The sequence below is a fragment of the Petaurus breviceps genome, unplaced genomic scaffold, assembly GCF_028583685.1.
Source record: "Petaurus breviceps papuanus isolate PSGF00001 unplaced genomic scaffold, PetGlider_PUasm1.0 582, whole genome shotgun sequence".
In the NCBI taxonomy this organism is placed as follows: Eukaryota; Metazoa; Chordata; class Mammalia; order Diprotodontia; family Petauridae; genus Petaurus; species Petaurus breviceps.
Genome location: NW_027186390.1, coordinates 11,765,859 through 11,780,723, shown reverse-complemented (window position 1 = coordinate 11,780,723; position 14,865 = coordinate 11,765,859). Strand labels below are relative to the sequence as shown.

The window sequence follows — 14,865 nt, the reverse complement described above, 5'->3', positions numbered from 1 at the left end:
AGTAAGGTCTCTTTAGATTTATGGCTTTCTCTCTGTCTTACTCCTGACTAGGCTCATGTCTATTTCACTTATGGTTTCTTGCCCCTTCAGTTCTTATTGTTGTTTCCAGGGGACTCCATTAGTTCTTAGAGTCATTCTGGGGTATTCATCTGGCTTTATCCCCCATCAGTAGTTTCCCAAAGTGAATCCTAGTAAGATCCATTGATGGTTAAAGTACCTCTTGGTTAGGGATAACCAGTGATTGGGGGCAAATAAAAGCCTCTACTTTTTTTTCTTTATCTTCTTACTCTCCTTTTTGCCACTCTTATGTACACACTATTCCTTGCTCTGCCTTCTAGGAAAATTTGAATATCTAAATAAATATTAAAATCATATATTAGTATTAATATATATTACATACATACTTATTAAATCTAGGGAAATGTAAATTTATTGAAAGGGAGAGAATTAGCAAATGATATCTCTTTAAAGCTGTTACAAATGTGGGTAATAGTCATCATTGGAAGAAGACCAAGAATCTCTTCTTTGGAACTATTTAAGGGAGAAAACTGGGTGAGGGAATGGAGAAAAAGAGGTCAGAAAACAAGAAAATTAAAATGAGGACAGGAAGTGAGTATAGACACTGAAGAGGTCTATTGGCATCTTGGCAAAAGCAATTTATTTTCAATTTCCTATTTTTAAAAATACTACATCTAAGAAATCTGCTCAGAATTTTGATTGTTTAAGCCTTGGTCTAAAAGAGGAGAATTTATTTTAAAGAAATAGAAAATGGTTAAGGCAGTGTTAAAATATGGACCTATGGTTTTATTTCACTGAGGTCACTTAATAAAGTGAAAGTTTCAGACTTGTTAGAGAATTGATGAATATATTCAGATTTTTTTTTCCCAGAGACTGCTTTCGTTTTACTCTTTCAAATACCTTGAAGTTTTCTAAGTAGAATATCATTTGTGATTGCTTTTGACTAGTTGAAAGTATGGAGATAATCTATTTTTATTTTTCCATACATCATCAGTGGTGGAATAACTGGGTTTTAATCATATTGCTTGTTGAAACATATTAATTGAAAAGGTTTGGAGAATTATGGTGTAAGCAAAGTGGGTACTTGTAATAAAGTGCTTAATAGGCTTATGATAAATTACCAGATTAAAGTGGTGGGACCGCCTCTGGAAAGTAGATGAATCAGCCCCCAATAATTGCAATGTGAATGTTTATGGAAATTTTCTACAGATGACAGTCAAAAGTACAATGTGGAACAATGAGGTGTCACACAGTTTTGTGGCCAACCCATCTGAAAATGAAAAAGAAAGTGAGAGTTGCAGACTACAGTTTCCTTGTTGCCTTTTAGTATGAGTCAGAGTTTAATAAATATTTTATTGGTGTACCCAGCATGCATGCTGTCGTCTTTCAACCCACAAGTTTAACAACTGGTATTTATTGGCCTCCTTTCACTGTTAAGTCCTTCATATTCCTAAAGCTTTAACTGCTGTTTTTGCACACATGGTGCCTTGATACTTATAAAAATGTTACTAATTGTTAAAAGAAAAAAACCCTTAACTTTGAACAGAGACTACAATTTGCTTGTAAAAAGTCTATATTTCTGATTTATTATGCTGATTGTCACAAAGATGTGTGTGTGTATGTATTGCTTAGATTGTGATGGTGACAAATGTATTAAGCTGAAGAAGATAAAAGGCTAAAATTAGGTTAAATTTATAATTTGCTTCAGAGTCTTAGAAGATATGGTAGAGTTGCCTTATATAAATTATATAATAAAATTCATCTTATGTTTCTTAGCTAGGCTAAGTTTTAGTAACATTGGTCGTTAGAGGATCAAAAAACTTTTAGGGGAACCAAAAAGCTACTATTTCCTATTATTTTTCTTATGATTTCTGATAACCTTTGTGAATTTATCATCTGGGAATACTGAACTCCACTATTCCATTTTTTTCAAGTGCTTGCTGAACCAGAGTTGTTTTTGTTTTTTTCCCCTAAAAAATGGTATATTTGTTGTGTTGTAGAAATTCAGACTTCCTGTTTTTTAAATAGGAGGTAGACTAGAATTTAGAGGAGGAAAGGAAGCCATATAAACATTATTAATATGATGTGGAAAAGTCTGTTGCCCTTGCTAAAGACACTTTTTAGAAATTTTACAGGAATTGTGGTTTATAAGATTGGTTGTACTTTATTGCCCAGATCTTTAAACCAGTCTATGTAAGGAATAAGATTAAAAATTTTGAGTTCATAAAACAGTGAAAAAGTTTTTATCAAAACTTGACAGTGACTTAACATTTTAGAATATATATGAAGATATATATATATATATATATATATATACATATATACATGTACACACACAAAACATTCAACATAAGTGAATGTTCACTGTGTGTTTTATCTTAACATCTGCCTAATTATGAAACCTTTCTCCACAGCTCCAACCCAAAGCAAGGCAACTGCAGACTGACCTCCCTTTTTGCTTTGTGGTTAGAACTGTACTCACAGTGTTGTTTGGTATTTTATGTGCTGCATAGGCAGCTACTATAGATAAGTCTCAAACATGGAAGTAAATGCTGACATATTAAATGCATTCCAGATTGTTCTATAGTATATCCCTATACTCAGCACAGATGCTTGGATCTTCTCGTGACCAGATTCTAAAAGCATTAAGAGACTTAAAGACTGAGGTTATACTGCCACCTAATGGAATAAATATCATTATATGGGGGAGGGAGTGGAAGCATATGAAGGGGACAAGACAGTAGAGGAGGGAGGAACAAATTGAGGGCAAGAAATTATGTTTCTTGGATCATTAAAAAGATATTTTTGTGGGAATTTAATAGATATGTTTGTCTAAATTTGACATTAACTCAGAATTATAGCAGCAGTTTTGGAAAAATAGACAAGCTAAATCATAGTAAATTATCAAATACTTTAACATTGCTTGTGAAATCTTTGCATCTATTTTTTACCAAACTTTTAAACCCTTTTTCAGACGATTCAAATTGAGAAATCTAGATATTCTGATTCATGCTATTTTAAGATTTGTCCCTATGATTTCCATTATTTTTAGATATGAGGACTCCTTACTAATATTAGGGAGTTCCATGGATCCCACAAAAATAGCTATTGTACTCTAAGTAACAGTTGTTTAAGAAAATACATAATTATACTTCTTGCTAGATTCTTTATAGTAACTCCACAGCTTTCCAGTGGTCTGCAGTCTCCAGTTTAGGATTTGTTGATTTGTCATGTACCCTATCAAATTAGGAACATTGTCAAAATACATCTTTTTCTGCCCTCTAGTGAAAACATCTTGTAGTCATTCTGTTTTATTATCTTACTTATCATCCAAGTGAAAAACTTAATTCACTACAAAAACATAGCTAGAATTCTCTAGTTTTTTGCTTTTTGGGTTTTTTATTTTATTTTTTGTGGGGGAAGGGAGCAGCTCATGTTACTTTGGCCGTTTCCTAACTATATTCAGATCACTTCACCATTATTTCTGGATGAAATGTGTTATTCTATTTGCCTGTCACCACATCCATCATCCCCTGAAGATTAATCCTGTACCAAAGTAGGTCTCCCTGATCAGCACTCCCCTATGGCTGTTGTCTTTTCCATTAGGATGTAAACTTCTTGAGGGTAGAGACTATCTTTGATATTTTATTTGTATTGCTAGCACAATACTTGGCACATTGTAGGCATTATTGAGTGATTTTTAATTTTTTTAGTTCTCTAGCCTTCCTAGACCTTCACTTATACTTTCCTTTTTTAAAAATGAGGTAGTTCTTATTGCTAGTATTAATCCCTTTCCCTTGATCTTGTCACTTCAACTTCATTATTTTATTAATCATTTCATCCCTTTTATCCATCTCTATTTGTTCCTTCACCTTTGGCCAAAGATATTCTCAGATCTTTCTTATCAATAAGGCAAGAAAGAAAAAGGAAGAAAGAGAGAGAGAGAAAGAAAGAGAAGCAGGCCCATCTAACCTCTCTGTCTTTTATACTTTGTCAGACTACCATCTTATTTCTTTCCTGTCCTCTGGATCACAGAGAAAGGGAGAAGGGAGGGCAAGATGTGTCTAAAGTTAGTAGTATGGTTTAGCTAAAATGTATACTGTTTGAAGAAGAATAATAGTATGATTTTCTCTGGCCTATAATGCCAGAGAAGGCAGTATGTATTTTACTGTCTAAGTGGGAGCCAGTAGATGTTGATTAAGCTGGAAAATGCAACAGAATTGTATATTAGGTAGATTAAGTCAGCATGGATGTAAAGGATGAATTGGTAAAGGGAAAGACCAAAAACCAGAGTCTTGTTTGAGGGTTGTTGAGGCAACAGGTTATGGAAACCAGAACTATTAGGACAATGGAAACAGAAAGGGAGGGGACAGACCATTACTACTAAGAGCACATTGTTGCATTTTTTCAGACTGGGAGCATATCTGATTTCTCTTTAAGGTTGCTTTTTGATTTATAGTATGATTATGGGTAATTCACATAATGACACTTTTATTTCACCATCTTTTAAAATAATGTTGATAGTGTCTGCCTTTCCCTGTCTGAAAAGAACATTGTGAAGCTAAGGCAACATTTCTAGAAAAAAACTTAGAATTTTTGGTAGAAAAATACTGTGGAATCAACTTAGGATTCAGTCTTAGAAGATAAGGACTTAAGTATATTTTTGTTTGATTTATTATAAATAATAACTTGTTTTATATAAATTATTTCTGCCCCAACTGAATATCTAACAAATAGTTCTCCCTTGCTTGGAATACATTCTCTCCTTACCTCAACCTCTTAAGAATCCCTAGTTTCTTTTGAATTGAACACGTGCTACCTTCACTGTGAGGCCTTTCCTATTCCTTTTGGCTGCTAGTGCCTCCTACTGTAGAATTTACCTTGTATTTATTTTGTATATGTTTCTGTATGTATATGTTGTCTCTCCCAATTGAATATACAAAAATAAGCTCCTTAAGGGCAAGAACTGCTTTAGGTTTTGTTTTTTTTTTTTGTCTTTTCATCCCCAGTGCCTAGCAAAGTTTCTGGGATATAGTAGATATTTAATAAATGTTTACTTATTTATTCTTAAGAAATATATGTGATTTTAAGTGGAATGTATTACAGGATGAATTATAATTATATAGTACACTAAACTTTTGGTTTTCCATAATTAATTTTTCCAAAGAGCATTTTTTTTCCTCTTTAATAACCAAGACTTATGAAGATAACCATGTTTGCTTAAAACCATTCTAAACTTAATCATATAGTTCCTTGACTTCTTAAAAAAGCATATGCAACATAATTTAATTTTGGTTTGGTCCCTCAGGTTTTCGTAATATATATCAGTTGTAATATGCTATAATATAATGATGCTTCCAGGGTCTGTTGCAGTAAAATAGTGCTATCTCCATTATACCAAATAGTTTTTGTTGTCATGCTTTTTGAATTCACTGTCTTGTTATAGAGTCATGTGTGTGTGTGTGTCCATGTCCTCCCTTGCTGCAAGTTATCACTTCTCACTGCTATCAGTGTGCCTGCTGATAGTAGCCCATTTTCTTTCATTTGCTATTTCTAATCTGTTGCAATCTTGGAAACCAGACAACTTTGTTAGGATTGTGAGGAAAATAAGAGAAAATAGGTTCTGAGTGAACACCTGAGGTTCTCTCCTTTCAGTGAAGTACATTGGCATGAACATTATAAAAAATCAATTTTGACTCTTCAGGGACTTTTTGTATATTTGTTTACTTTGTGACTTCAGATTTGAGTTCCATTCAGTGAGATTTTGATAACAAAATTCTGTTTTGATGAGGTGTTATGACAGTTGGTGACATCTGGTGACAGTCATAAAGGAATTAGGTCAAAGATATTTTCTACTCTATCCTCTGTTAATTTCAAAATTATATAATGTTTTCTAGTACCAATTATGTTTCAAACATTAAATAAGTCAAAATTGATGCAATCTGTTTCATAACAAGAAATTAAGAATTTTCTAGGTTTATAGTGAAGTATCAGTTTGTTGTAGGTCAAATCTAAACTTGATTTGGTCCTAATTTCTCTATGCTATCACTTCCCTATTCTTACCTACAGAAATGGTATACAAATAAATGGAAGAAAAAATAATTTCAAATGAGACAAGTTTTTGTTACTAAATAAAGTATCAGAACCAACATGTGGAATCCAGAGCAAAATATATTTCTGAAAAGGAAAACTACTCCTCCTCTCAGAAATGTTTGTTGATAAGCAAAAAAAGTCTGTGAAGAGAATATATTCCTGAGTCATGAAATGCTGATTAAGAAGATCTAGACACCAGTGCTTTGGTGAAGCAAGATGAAAGGTTGGCTTGATTTAGGGGTTTAAAACACTGTGAAATGCTCCTAGTTATCTATCTTGCTCCCTTGCCATAGGGCATATTTCTGCCTACTCTAAGAAGTTCTGAAATACTAGAAATATTTTTATTTAATATTACATTGTTAGTTTTTATGCTTAGCTAATTGTATTGATAAAATGCTTTCACTTTATGGCAGTTTTATGCTACTTTACCATTCAGAAATACATTGCCTATTCCCAATAAAATATTTTCTCATTTCATGGGCAGTATTTTTGCAGTAACTGTCTTTAAAAATCAAAATAAAAACACAGTATAATATAAGATAATGCCTTCATTTAAAAATAGTCAGACAAAAGGATGTAGTTTTTCTTTTACATTCCTATTTTTATTTGTGACATCAGACAAGAAAGTCTAGTCTTCTTTTCCCCCTCACCCCAGCTCACAAACAAATTCTATTGCAAAAATTAAATCATCTTATTGTCTGAAACTCCCATAAAAATGGTGTTTTAACTTGCTGTGATATTCCCAGGCCAGCTACCAAATGTTAATTTAACTCATTAGGTAACATACTCCATGTTGGCAATGAAACATAGTAGAAAATAACACTACTATAAGTAATAGCAATTCTCTCTTAGCTTCCCTTTCAGCTCTTAAAAAGCACAGCTCTAGACGTGAACAAAAAATAAACAAAACAGAGTATGAGATAAGTTTTAAAACACTCTTTTGATGCTTTTGCTTAAAAGGAAGGTTGACTGAATGGCCCATTGGTAGACTCAAAATTCTGTTCGTTTTGATTAAGGTATTTTTAGTTTGTACTGAGATTGAACAGCAACCTGAGGGTCTTCCCCTCCCAGCTTGATTTTTTTTTCTTTTTTTCTAATTAAAGTGGCCATTCCTTGACTTACTTCTTAAAGAGGTCTATTCACTGAATGGGTGTTGCTTCACTCTAAGTGAGTATGTGTGATAGTAATGACAATTAAAGATTCCCCTGTATTGGCTTGGTTTTCAAACTGATTGTGTTAAAACCCAGAGCTTGTTAATCCCACCTGTGGGATGGGCTTGTTGATGTGAAAATAAAGTCCTGAACTGGGAGGAGCTGGTGATGTAGATTTGGAGAGACAAGAGAGAGGCAGAAGAACTTTTTGGAAGCAGCACCTCGTGGAGGCAGAGAGAGAGACTGATAGAATTGCTGGGGGCCACTTTGAATTGCCCTGGACTTTTGAGACCTGCCCCCTGAGCTGCCAAGGACTGAGGAGACATGGCTGTTTTGCTGGTACTTTGTCTGTTTTGATGTTGTTTTGCCAGATTTGCCCACTGGTGAAAGACAGTCCTTTTGTTGAAGAAGTTCTGGAACCTGGCTGTTGGATAAGAGCTCCTGAGACTGTCCTGCAGACAGAGAGTGAATACTGTCCACTGGTGAAGGACAGTGCTGTTGTTGCAGGGGTCTGGGAACCTTTCTGTTGGTTCAGAGCTACTGAGACTGTCCTGCAGACAGAGAGTGAATACTGTCCACTGGTGAAGGACAGTGCTGTTGTTGCAGGGGTCTGGAGACTGTCCTTCAGACAGAATGAATACTGTCCACTGGTGAAGGACGGTGCTGTTGTTGCAGGGGTCTGGGAACCTTTCTGTTGGTTCAGAAGCCCTGAAGAAGGATTTTCTTGTTATATGTTTACAGAAATCCTGGGAGAGGGTTTTGCTAATGTTTTCAGGGGTTCTAGGACTGTTCTACAGACAGAGGATGAATTAATGAAGGGCCTGGCAATGTATCTTGTGGCCTTGCTAAGCCTTGTCTCTCCAGGAACTAAGATTGCTGAGAACTTGCCTCGCATCAAGATGAAGAAAAGACCTCCATTTGGGTATTAAGTGCTGTGCTTAAACTTGATGTAACTCTGGGGTAGATTCAGTTGTGATCCAGGGGTGGGGAACTTTTGACCTTTTTATGTTCTGTGGTTGAACAAATGAATATACTTTACTTATGATTGGAAACTAATCTCCATTTGAGAAGAGGGGCTTTGTGATGGACTAAATGAAGGTACAGCCTAGGGGTTGTGTAGTATTTAGAACAGGGACTTTGTAATTGATTGAATGATTGGAAGGTCCTGGGGTGGGGTAGTACTTGGAGATTATTTAATCAGGCTTAGTAAATGCTGTATTTTGAATGATGTCATCTTTTGACCTTCTCTGTTCTTGGTTTGTCACTGAATAAAATGGAGAGCACCTATGCTGGTATTCTGAACCTTGGGAAGTTGCCTTTCCTTGGCATTACATTACAGTATGTGAAAAGATCTATGCCTAAAAGGGCCAGGGTTTCCCACTGCATCCTGGGTCATCTCCAGTCATCCTGATGAATATCTGGTTACTGGACCCAAATGGTTCTGGAGGCTGGTGACCTTGCACAGCCCTCTCTCACTCAAATCAAAGTCAACTGCAAGTCATGTCATCATTTCCCTGATGCCGTGGTACTCTTCAAAAACAAAGGACAGACAACAACCAAATCTCATTAGGGGACCAATATTAAGGGTATGATGAGGGGGAAGGAAGGAGAGCTTAATAGCCACCAAAAGGTTTTGAAGGATTACTATATGATGCTGCTCAAGCCCATAGATGATTGGGCAGAACATCAGATGTGGCTTGGATATCTGGAACAGAGTTTTTGGATTGGGGTTATCCACTACAGAAAAATGGAGACTTGATAGGAAGGGTAAATCTAAATGAGTTTTTGCCTAGGAACAGAAGCAAGGCTGTCTTGTAGGAGAAAGGCATTGAGGCTTCAGAGAAAAAGAAGAGGAATAAATTCACCTAGCCAGTTAATTGGCATACATGATGAACCACACTGCCAACATGGTATGCACAATGATTCAGTGTAATAAACTTGCATTAAATGTCTACTGCATGGAGAACACTGGAAATACAAATATAAATTTTAAACTTGTTCTTCATGAAACAAAGTAGTGGTGTAGTAGTGGTCTGTGAGAATACATACACTGTAATACAAAATAGAACACATTCAGAAGAGAGGTGCTAAGTACTCTTTGAAGTCTGACTAAGGAAAAGTCAGTAATGACTGCTGGAATTGGATAAATCCTTTCTCTGGCTCTTGTTAACCCCTTCTCTACCTTCCATACCCTCTTCTACAATCTCCTCTAGGGTCTTACTCAGTTACTCATTGCCTCTCTCATCTTCAATATCTTCCTCTTTGTTTGTTCCTTTGCCACTGTCTGATCTCCTTTATCTTTAAAAAATATATTTAAGGGGGTGACGTCAAGATGGCAGAGTAGAAATAGGACTTCTGTGGGGCTCCTGCTTCCACCTCCTCCAATTCATGTAAAAGGTGACTCTGAACAAACTTTGGAGCTACAGAACCCACAAAATGACACGGAGAAGCAAACCTCCCTCTGAGGACAGCCCGGCAGGCCAGCAGAAAGCGGCCAGCACAGTGTGTAGAGCCAAGCCCAGCCCCGCACAAGCCAGAGGTTTTAGCCTCAGGGTGGCCACAACCAGCTGCTGGCTAGAGGGACTTCAGATCACCAGCAGCTGTGGCAGTTTCCAGAATTATCAACCCATACATGCTAAGGACAAAGTGAGAGGTCAGTGCAGTGTGGACTTTGTGAACCTGGAGTTCGGGAATGCAGTCAGGCCTTTAGGAGAAGCGGCTGAGGCGCTATGTCTGTGCAGCTGCTGCCATGTGACTGCTTCAGAGCTCCTGGCCTGCAGATTGTAGGGGGAACAAGTGACCAGTCTGAGGGGTAATCGCTTTTACTTTAACCTGCTTGGATCTGTATTGCAGTCTAGGGTGGAGGTCCTTGGGTTTGTGACCAGTTTGCCAGAGCATGTGGATACTTCAGAGAAGGCACCCAACTAATAGCTCCAGCAGCTGTGAAAACCCCAGCTATTTGGGATAAGCTCCCCACTCTGGTAGCAGAGTTCTACTGTGGCAAAAAGCTCAAAAGTCAAGTAATTGAGTGGCAACAGGAGTAAATGAGGGAAGCAAGGAAAGCACAGCGGTCCGACTCTGGATTCCTTTTTTAGGGACAAAAAGGATCAAAGCATGAAACAGAAGGAAGACAGCAAAGTCAGAACTCCTGCACCAGAAGCTTCCAAGAAAAGAACAAGCTGCTTACAGGCCATAGAGGAGCTTAAGAAGGATTTTGAAAACCAAGTAAGAAAAGTGGAGGAAAAACTGGGAAGAGAAATGAGAATGATGCAAGAAAATTAAAAAATGAGAGTCAACAACCTGACTGAAGAAAATAACACCTTAAAAAACAGACTAACTCAAATGGCAAAAGAGGCTCAAAAAGGCAATGAGGAGAAGAATACCTTAAAAAACCTAATTTGCCAGATGGAAAAAGAATCTCAAAAGCTCACTGAGGAGAATCATTCCTTCAGAATTAGATTGGAGCAAATGGAAGCTAATGACTTTATGAGAAATCAAGATGCTGTTAAACAGATCCAAACAAATGAAAGAATAGAAGGCAATGTGAAATATCTCATTGAAAAAAAACCACTGACCTGGAAAATAGATCCAGGAGAGATAATTTAGAAATTACTGGACTACCTGAAAGCCATGATCAAAAAAAGACCCTAGAAATCATCCTCCAAGAAATTCTCAAGGAAGATTGCCCTGATGTTTTAGAACCAGAGGGCAAAATAGAGGTTGAAGGAATCCACCAATCACCTCCTGAAAAAGATCCCAAAAAGAAAACTCCTAGGAATATTATACCAGGTTCCAGAGTTCCCAGATCAAGGAGAAAATATTACAAGTAGCCAGGAAGAAACAGTTTGAATATTGTGGAAACACAATCAGGATAACACAGGATATGGCAGCTTCTACACTGAGGGATCGAAGGGCTTGGAATATAATATTCCAGAGGCCAAAGGAGCTGGGATTAAAACCAAGAATCACCTACCCAGCAAAACTGAGTATCCTGTTTCAGGGGAAAATATGGTCATTCAGTGGAATAGAGGATTTCCAAGCATTCTTGATGAAACAACCAGAGTTGAATAGAAAATCTGACATTCAGATAAAAGAAGCAAGAGAAGCATGAGAAGGTAAAGAGGGAAAAGAAATCATGAGGAACTTATAAAAGTTGAACTACTTACATTCCTACATGGAAAAATGATAATTGTAACTTATAAAACTTTTCTCAGTATGAGAATAGTTGAAGGAAATAGAAATGTGTGTGTATATGTGTGTGTGTGTGTATGTCCATATAGGAGGGTATATGGGCATATGAATACATATATGAGTATGTGTATATATGTGTACAGTTATACATAGAGGGTACAGGACCAGTTAAATAGGAAGGAATGATACTTAAAAGATGAAATTAAGAGGTGAGAGAGGAATGTAATGAGAGGAGATGGGGAGAGATAGAATGGGGGTAAATTATCTCATAAAGAAAAGGCAAGGGAAAACTGTTACAATGGAGGGGAAGAACAGGAAGGCAAAAGGGAATGAGTCAACCTTATTCTCAATGAGTTTGGCTTAGGGAGGGAATGAAATAGACACTAAATAGGGTATCTCACCCTACAGGAGAGTAAGGGGGAAGGGGATAAGAGGGGGGATGATGGCAGGCTGGGGGGGGGAGTTGGAAGCACCCATATTTGAAAAGGGACAGGATCAAAGTAGAGAATAGAACAAGTGAGGGGTGGGATGAGATGGAGGGAAATATAGTCAGTCTTTCACAATATATCCATTATGGAAATGTTTTGTGTAGCTACACATGTACAACCTATATTGAATTGCTTATCTTCCCAGTAAGGGTGGGTGACAAGGGAGGTAGGGAAAGAATCTGGAATTCAAAGGTTTAAAATCAAATGTTTAAAATATATATATTCTTATTCTTGTTATTTTACATGTAACTGGGAAATAAGATATACAGGCACTGGGGCATAGAGATCCACCATTCCCTACTGAACAGTCAGAGGGGGGATGGGGGAAGATATAGGAGAGAGCAGATTGGGGGAGGGGATATTCAGTGGGATAACTGTTTTGGGGTGGTAGGTAGGGGAAAAATGGGGAGAAAATTTGTAACTCAAAATCTTGTGGAAATGAGTGATGTAAACTAAAAAATAAAAATATATATATAAATATATTTAATACTTCCTTTGACCCTACTATATATCCTTAAGCTGTTATCCTGTAATGTCTTATTTCTACTGCTAAATTTACAGAGAGGACTATTTGATGCCATCATTTTTCTATCCTCTGCATCATGGCTTCTATCCCTGTCACTCTACAAAAACAAGTCTTTCTGGGATCACCACTGATGCCTTAGTTGCTCAATCCAGTGACCTTTTTTGAGTCTTCATTCTCCTTGAACCTTTTGAAGCACTTGACATTATTGACCATTCCTTCCTTTTGGATACTTTCTCTTCCCTTGGCATCTATCACACTGTTTATACCTAGTAAAGAAAAAGGCTTTGGAGTAAAGAGACCTGGGTTTAAGTCCAGGCTTTGCTTGTGACTATTTACAGTTAACTTTTCTAGATCTTAGTTCCCTCATCTGTAAAATGAAGGGCTTGGACTAGAATATGTCTAAAGTAATTTTCAGTAAGGATATTCTGTGATCCTATTAATTTTCTTCCTAACTCTGTTTTCTCTTTATAAAGTCTCCTAGTTAAAATGTAAATTCCTCAAGGGTGGGGATTTTATTGCTTTTCCATTTTTATCTCCAGTGCTTAGTACAATTCTTGGCATATAGAGTTTAATAAATACTTTTTTATTCATTCATTGTCTCAGCTGGTACATTTTCTTCCTAACTCATCTAAATGTGAATATCCCTCAGGTCTCTGCCCTTGACACATTCATTTTATTGTTCAATGCTTTTAAAAATCATAGAATCACAAAATATTAGAGGAGTGGACTTCAAAAGTTATCTATTGTCAAAACCATATCAAAATAAGACTCTCCTCTATAATATATGTGACAAGTAGCCATCCCCCAAGGATCTGTTCTAGATACTCTTCTCTCTTTGACCTCTCAAATTTATATGCTGAGCCCTAATATTTCTCTCTTGAACACCAGGCCCATGTTACCAACTGCTTCTTAGACATCTCCACCCAGTTGTCTCAGAGGCATCTCAAATTCATCATATCCAGACTAGAACTCATTATATTTCCACCCAAAATTCATCCCTCTTCCAAACAGCCCCATTTTTCTTGACTCCATCATCCCTTAAATTCACAAACTTAGTCATCCATAAATCTTCTCTTCCTTAGCCCCATATCTGGTCATTGGTCAAGGATCTTCAGTTCTACCTTAGCATCTCTCATGTTTCTTTCCCTTCTTTCCTTTAACACAGGTTTCCATCATCAGTATTGAGCCCTTAATCACCTCTCACCAGGACTATTGTAATAACCCTCAAATGGTCTCTCTACTTTAAGTTTCTTCACCTCTTCAGTCCATCTCTCTTATAGTTGCCAAGTCGATGTTCCTAAAATATTGATCTGACCATGACACCTTCTTCCTCAAAAATCTTCAATGGCTTCCTATTACATGGTACTACCTCTTACCTGAGGACTTTCCAAAATCTCATTTGTCCTTAATCTTTCCCTTGTGAAATTACTTTGTATTTTTTTTTTGTAGCATTGCATAGTAGATAGAGCACTTACTTCAGAGCTAGAAAGACCTGGGTTCAAGTCCCACTTCTGACAACTACTGATTGTGTGAACCTGGGGAGTGATCTTCCTCTTACTGCACCAAGGCAACTCTCTTAAGACCATGAACTGTAGAACACTTGTTAATCTACATTGGTAGAAGGAGTTTCCTTTATTGGAGTTCCTTATACCTGTGAAATCATAGGTCTGCTCAAAAACAAAGATAAACAAACTTTGTATGTACTTAACTCCATAACTATTATTCATTGTCCTTTCCAATCCCAATAGAAGGTATGCTTCTTGATAGCAAGGATTGTTCCTCTTTAGTCTTTATATCTCCAGCACCTAGCATAATGCCTGATATACAACACAGTTTTTCCACTTTAGCAGTTAAAAATTTATCATGTTGCTAGATATTAAGAATATTGGTAAGAGATGGTGCATGTATAGCCTGTTATGACTTTGATAACTTTCTTAAAATTATTATCCTATACAAATATGTATTTCTCAATTATTGTATACTTAGATACTTTAAATAGAGATTCTTATAATCTCCCTTATCTTCTGAGAGACAGAATGGCATAGTGTCTAGAGCTGGTATTAGAGCTGAGAAATCCTGAATTCAAGGCCTATCTTTGATACATTCTAGCAGTGTGACCTTGGGAAAGTCAGTGAATCCAGAAAGCTCTCTAAAATGATCAGTTTCAGAGAAGATGCTAACCCCCATTGATAGTGGAAGTTTCTTCATCAGGAATTTCCATTCATCTGTGAAATGAGGTCCATTCCATTCTTTAAAATAGTTTTCAAGGGGCGCATTTTCGGCCGGTTTGATTGATCCGTTTTGAAGGGGGGGGGGGGGGGGGGGGGGGGGGGGGGGCCCCGGGGGGGGGGGGCGCGGGGCGGGGGGGCGCAGGACGGGGGGGGCGAAGAGACGCCGG

General features: G+C 37.1%; 1 protein-coding gene across 1 annotated transcript in view; it reads left to right on the top strand.

Annotated features, from left to right (window-relative positions):
* The window catches only part of EXOC2 (exocyst complex component 2), a 244,976-nt gene that overhangs the window by 51,514 nt on the left and 178,597 nt on the right, over positions 1 to 14,865 (top strand). The gene's annotated exons all lie outside the window — the stretch shown is intronic.